This window comes from Gorilla gorilla, chromosome 9 (assembly GCF_029281585.2).
Source record: "Gorilla gorilla gorilla isolate KB3781 chromosome 9, NHGRI_mGorGor1-v2.1_pri, whole genome shotgun sequence".
Classification (NCBI taxonomy): Eukaryota; Metazoa; Chordata; class Mammalia; order Primates; family Hominidae; genus Gorilla; species Gorilla gorilla.
Window position 1 is genome coordinate 114967943 of NC_073233.2, and position 7365 is coordinate 114975307.

Genomic DNA, 7365 nt, shown 5'->3' on the forward strand with positions numbered 1-7365 from the left:
AAAGTGAGAAACTGTAGCACACCAAAGGAGGGAACATAGAACCCCAGCTGTGAGGGATCAACAAGAGTCTGCTCTCTAGAGCTGAGAGACTATTATAGCCCAACTCCATGGGGAAGTAAGTGAGCCCTACGTAGCAACTGAGGCACAAGGTTTATCAGTGTTTACTGTCTACCCGAAGCTGCCACTGATCTCCCAAGACATCTTAACAATACTTGGTTTTGACCTTGGTTACGCCTATTTCTCCAGCCTTGTATACTGTCCTTGTCCACAGAGCTTCTTTGATCAAGTCATGCAAGCCCCAGAAGCTTGTCTTATTGCCTTGAGCTGCCAGTCAGAGTGCAGGTCCAGTGATTTGTTTTCTTCTAAGTCATTGCCAAAACTATTTTGCTTCTAATAAAAATGGTGGTGGCAATACCTGACATTTGCTGAGCATTTATTCTTTGCCCAGCCCCTCTTTATCAGACTAAATTTTTCCAAGAGCCACAAGTAAGATTGGTCATTCTCATTATTGTACAAGTACACTAAGTCTTAGAAAACATAAGTAACTGGACCAAAAGGCAGGCCCTGGTCAAGGAGTCAAGATTTAAGCCAGGACTGCCAGATGCCTCGTCCTGAATATTTAGCCACTAAGTACATTGCCTTGAATTTATTATGTTCGAAGGATAAGGATATGAACCCTGGATATCCCAGGGAGAGTTAGGTACACGGAAGAACTTAGAAAAATAGTTAGAAAATAGAGCCAGTAGTGCTCTGCAGAAGTGTAAGAAAGGATTGTGACTTAACTGAAACCAAGGACACTGCCACATTCTTAAGAATTAACTTATTGCTATTCAAGGAGAATCTAAAGCCCCCACCATCCTAAAATGAATGAAAGGGACATAAAGCAAAGGCAATCAAGAGCAGCAGGATCCTGCAGCTCACGGGTCTGTTAAGATGACTTCCGGTTCCCCTGAGACCTACCTGTGCTGTATTGTCAACTTTCTGTAAAGGCTGTGGTAGAAGTTACTGTCCTCTTTATTCTTATTGATGTCCTCACAACAAATTCCTATTACTTAAAGTAGCATGAGTGTGGCTTAGCTTCTTGAAATCTAAAAACAAAACAAACAAAAAACTCTAAAACATATGTTATTGCAAGGAAAGGCATTCATCCTTTGTTTCCTTCTGCTAAAGAATGAATAATAGAGCTAAGAAGACAGAAAGATGATGCACATAACGATTACATCAGTCAGGGTCCCAGCATGAAACAGCTGGCACACTCAACTTGGAGAATTTGAAAACAGTTTAATAAAGAGACTATTTGCAAAGGTTTGAGCAGGCATGGGGAAAATTATGGGGAATGATGGTTCCATTCACCCTCTGGCCTGAAATGGTGAGGGAAGGAAAGGTAACTGGAACATATGAACAATAAGAACTGTGTGGGGAGGGTCATGTGAGAGTCGCTGGTGCCTTTGGTCATTGAACAGGGACGCAGCAAGCCCAAAGTGACTGCAGAGAAACAATCTGGGGAATAAACACCCTGACCTCACTACCTTCCTCCCTCCAACTTTGATTCTCCCTGTTAGCCAGAGCAAACGTGAAGCCAAAGAGCCAGGGAGACTGTTGCTATGGTTCAGCCTTCTGGGGCAAAGGCAGAGTCAAAAATAGCTATGGAAGAGAACGTGGGAAGACATCTGCACAGAGTGGCAAAAAGAAAAATTTGATGGGGATCAGGTTTAAGGAAAGAGAAGAAGGGTGGGCACGGTGGCGCATGGTGGCTCACACCTGTAATCCCAGCATTTTGGGAGGCCGAGGTAGGTGGATCACCTGAGGTCAGGAGTTCGAGACCAGCCTGGCCAACGTAGTGAAACCCTGTCTCTAATAAGAGTACAACAAAAATTAGCTGAGTGTGGTAGCACACGCCTGTAGTCCCTGCTACTCAGGAGGCTGAGGCAGGAGAATCACTTGAACCCAGGAGGCGGAGGTTGCGAGATCATGCCACTGCACTCCAGCCTGGGGAATAGAGTGAGACTCCACCACCAAAAAAAAAAGTTTAAAAAAAAAAAGAGAAGAGAAATTGTGACAATAGGGAGTAGGCAGTTATACAAATGTGTCAGGTTAGTGAACAGCCAAAAAGTACCAAAATTGAATCAAGAAGAAATAGAAACTATGAATACACCTATAATGAATAAAGAGATTGAATTAGTAATCTAAAAATTTCCCACAAAATAAAATGTTGAGGCCCAGATGGCTTCACTGCTGAATCTACTAAACATTTTTCAAAAATTAACACTAATCCTCCATAAAATCTTCCAAAAAGTAGAAGTGGAAGTAGCACTTCTAAACTTATTCTATTATATGAAGTCAGTATTACTTTGATAGCAAAGCCAGACAAAGATATCACAAGAAAACTACAAATCAACATATCTTATCAATATAGATGCAAAATTCCTCAAAATACTAGCAATGCCAATCCAACTATATATAAAAAGAATTGTAAAACATGACCATGTAGAATTTATCCTAGGAATGAAGAGTGGGTTTAGCATCTGAAAGTCAATCAATACAAAAGACTACTAATAGAATAAAGAACAGAAACCACATGATCACCACAATAGATGCAGCAACAGCATTTGACAAAAATCCAACAACCTTTCATGATAAAACACTCAGCAAACTTGGAAGAGAAGAGAACTTTCCCAATCTTATAAAGTGCATCCATAAATCCAGCTAATATAATTATACTTCATGGTGAAAAACAATGATGTTATCCTCTTAAGATCAGGAACAAAATAAGAGTATCTGTTCTCCCCACTTTTCTTCAACATTGTCCTGAAAGTTCTAGCCAGGGTAATTAGATAAGAGAAAGAAATGAAAAGCATTCAGACTGGAAATGAAGAAGTAAAACCATCTCTATTTGCAAAGCCATTATTGTACACATGAAAACTTCTAAGGAATTTACTAAAAACAAATTATTAGAACTAATAAACTAGCTCAGAAACATTGCAGTGTACAGGATCGATACACAAAAGTCAATTATATTTATTTCTATATATCAGCAATGAATACTTAGAAATGAAATTAAGATTATAATTACATTTATAATAGCATCAAAAAGGATAAAATACCTAGGAATAAATTTAGGTAAAGAAGTGCAAGACTTATGTGCTGAAAGCCACAAAACATTGTTAAAATAAATTAAGGAAGATCTAAATAAATACAAATAAATCCCATGTTTATGAATGAGAAGACTTTATATTGTTAAAATTATAATTGACAGATTCAAATCTTGCCCAAATTCCTACCTAGAGGGTCTAGGGAGTCATGCCCTACAAACCACAAATTCTCATCTGATGGGTTTTATTTGACCCTGTATATTGTGACTTACTTTTCAATCTGACTCTGGCATAACATTATGAGACAAGGGAAAAAGATATTTAACCCCAAAATATATTTCCTTGCCATACCTTGAACTTGCCCTGCAAAGTCTCTTATGGGAGAAATCCACATTCTATGGAGAATCCCCTTCTCCCTTTGTTTTCTTTCCTTTCTTCTCCAGATCCAGGAGATAATCAACTAAGAGCCAGGCATCCTTTTAGGTCCCATGAGAAACATTTTACAACCTGCTCTCTCTCTGAAGTTTGCTATCTGAGAGGTTCCCCTGAACAATAAAACTTGGTCTCCACAACCCTTTATTTTAACCTGAACATTCCCTTCCATTGATCCTAGGTCTTCAGATAAACTCAACCAATTGTCAAGCAGAAAATGTTTAAATTTACCTGTAGCCTGGAAGCCCCGCCGCCACCCGCTTTGAGTTGTCCTGCCTTTCTGAACCAAACCAATGTATTTCTTAAATGTATTTGATTGATGTCTCATGCCTCCCTAAAATATATAAAACCAAGCTGTACCCCGACCACCTTGGGCACATGTTCTCAGAACCTCCTGAGGACTGTGTCACAGGCCATGGTCACTCATATTTGACTCAGAATAAATCTCTTCAAAATATGTTACAGAGTTTGACTATTTTTGTCGACATAAGTGACCAATAAATGTGAGCTCCATTCTCCTCTTCCCAGAGATGTGTCTTAAATTTATACTAATCTATGACATTTTTTCTATGTCATTGGAAAACATTTTTTCTATGTCTTTTTTTGGCGATCTCACTCTCTTTATATAAAATAAGAGCCCCCTGTAAAATCTCCCCATGTTATCCGTGTTGTTCCCGTGCACTGATACATCTATCTCTGTTCTTGCTCTTGTCTAGAACCATGTTTCCCTAAGTGCTTTTTACTGATGAAAAGGCCAACAGGTGACCATGTGAATATGGGCCAAGAAATGTTAACTTCTGGTTCTGTGAGAAGACAGCATTTGACTCCTTTCCAAAACAACCCCATCTGTGGAGAGCATCAAATGTTAGCGGGCTGCTTTGTTGTGCTTAAAGTATTTCTGGCAGTCTTGGTGGGAGAAAGAAAACATTTCTTCTCTGAAGAAGAATGGTTATCTCCATTTACACTCAGATTGTTAGGTTATCTCCAATCTGAGTTGACAAAGGGAAAATACAGAAATATGTAGTTTTTAATAATTACTTTTAACTTCCATGTACTAATCAAAGATCAGTTTTGATAATTGTACCTTGTCCTATCTAAAATTCGTTTCATATTAATGGGACATAACATATTAACTTATTGTTATAAATGGCAGTATTTTATCATCTCATGATTTTGTGTGTGTGTGTGTGTGTGTTTATATCATAGTACCTTTATTCGCAACAGCCACAAACTGGAAGTAACTGAAATGTCCACCAACATGTGAATGACCAAACAAAATGTGACATATTCATGCAATATACTACTACTCAGAAACAAATTGCGTGATGTTTTATTGTTCTTATACACTAGAAAAATTTCTTTATAAAATCTTCACTTTTTTGAGAATAGTTTATGATTTTTGCTATTGTAAGCTACTCTTCTTCTAGGGGTATTTTTGCATGAATAGTCACAAGGACTCTCGATTATAGAAGTGTCTCTTCTAGAAAGTTCTATTTATCTTGCACAAGGGCTCCAAAGGTTTCACTGGTCCCAGACTGGTAATTTTAAAATATCTTTACTAAGGTATAATTGACAAAAATAAACTTTATATGATTAAAGTTTATAATTTGATCAATGTTGACATTTGGAGGTAAAATATGCCCAGAAGAAAAAGAAAAAAAAATTGACATATATATGCAACCATGAAAATATCATTGCAATACAAAATTAACATATTTATTACCCAAAAGAGTATTTGTGCCACTTTGTCATTCCTCTCTCCTGACCCACACACAACCCCACATTCCGAGGCAACCACCGATCTGCTTTCTGCCACTACAAATTAGTTTGCATTTTATAGATTCTTGCACAAATAAAATCATGATTAAGTACTCATGGTTGATTTGCTTCTTTCATTGAACTACAATTGTTTCAAAATTAATCCATGCTGTTAATACTTATGGACAGTTTGTTTTTGGTGCTGAGTAGTATAACATTGCATGAATGTACTACCATTTATCAATTCACCTTCTTGTGGACACTTGGAGTTGTTTCCAGTTTGGGGATATTACAATTAAAGCTCCTATGACTATTCTTGTATAAGTCTTTGTATGGACATAAGCTTTCATTTTTCTTGGGAAAATGCCTAAGCATGGAATGCTGGGATAATATGGAAAACATAAACTAATTTCTAGAATAGTTGTACAATTTTACATTCTTACTAACAGTGTATGAGAGTTCCAACTCACCCACTTACTCATCAGTACTTGATATAGATAGTCTTCTTAATTTTAGCCATTCTAATAAGTATATAGTGGTTTCTCACTGTGGTTTTAATTTGCATTTCCCAACGACTAACTATAGGGTGCATCCTAAGACTATGGCCTCAGGAACACTCTCGTGCAAGTCCACACTCAGCCTCCAGGAATTCATTGAAATTACCATGGAATTGTTGCTACCAGAGTTTATGGCTCTAGTGGTTTCTGCTCCAGTTAAGCAGATTTTGGGTTCTCTATCTTTGTGCCTTAGTCCATTTGCATTGCTGTAAAGGAATACCTGAGACTGGGTCATTTTATAAGGAAAAGTGGTTTCTGTGGCTCATCGTTCTGTGGGCTGTACAAGAAGCATGGTGCTTCACATTTAGCTCTGGTGAGGGTCTAAGGAAACTTCTACTCATGGTAGAAGGTGAAGGGATGCAGGCATCACATGGTGAGAGAGGGTGCAAGCTGGGAAGGGGGCAGTGCCAGGCTCATTTTAACAACCAGGACCCACAGTCAGGGAACTAATAAAGCAAGAACTGACTTATTACCACGAGGATGTCACCAAGCCATTCATGAGGAAATTGTCCCCCATGACCCAAATACTTCTCAGTAGACCCCACCTCCAGCATTGGGGATCAAATTTCAATATTCAATTTGGAGGGGATAAATATCTAAACTATATTACTTTGGATGTGCCTATGTCTCCATATTTAGGGTGGCAGTTTATCCTAAGACTTCAGTTCTCTGATAGGTCCAAGAAAAGGCAATGATCTTCTAGTTTATCCAGCTTTTCCCTATTGTGAAGATTTCAAGTTTATTACAAAGCTGTAACTACATCTATGGAAAAGTTTTTAACTAAAGTTTTTAACCAAAATTTAATTTATTCAATAGACATAGGGCCATTTTGGTTATCTGATTATTCTTTGGTGAGCTTTCAAGGTTTGTGTTTTTAAGGAATTTTTCCATTTCATATAAGTTGTCATACTTATTGGCATAAAGCTCTTTATAATAATTACTTATTATTTTTTAATATCTGTAGAATCTATAATCATGTCTATCTCATTTCTAAGATTAATAATGTGTGACTTCTTTTTTCTCCAATTACTCTGGCTGGAGGTTTATCAATTTTATCTTCTCAAATAATCAGCATTTACTTTTATTGATTTTCTCTATTGGGTTTGTTTTCTGTATTATTGATTTCCATTTTAATCTTCATTATTTTATTTTTCATAATTTAGGATTCATTTGCTTCTCTTTTTCTAGCTTCTTAATGAGGTGAAACCAAGGTCACTAATTTAAGAATTTTTTTCTTTTCTAGTGAAGTTTAGTGCTATAAATTTCCCTGTATATACTATTTTAGCTGTATCCTACATATCTTAATATGTTGTTTCAATTTTCATTTAAAAATACTTTTAAATTTTTATTGTTTCTTTGAATCTTATTTAGAAATGTGTTGTTTTTAGTTAGTGTATTTTCTGGTATCTTTTCTTATTGGCTATTTATCTAATTCAGTTTTGCTCAGAGAACCTGCTTAGTATGACTTGACTCAAAGTTTATTCAGACTTGTTTTATGGACAAGGATATTGTCTATTTTAATAAAT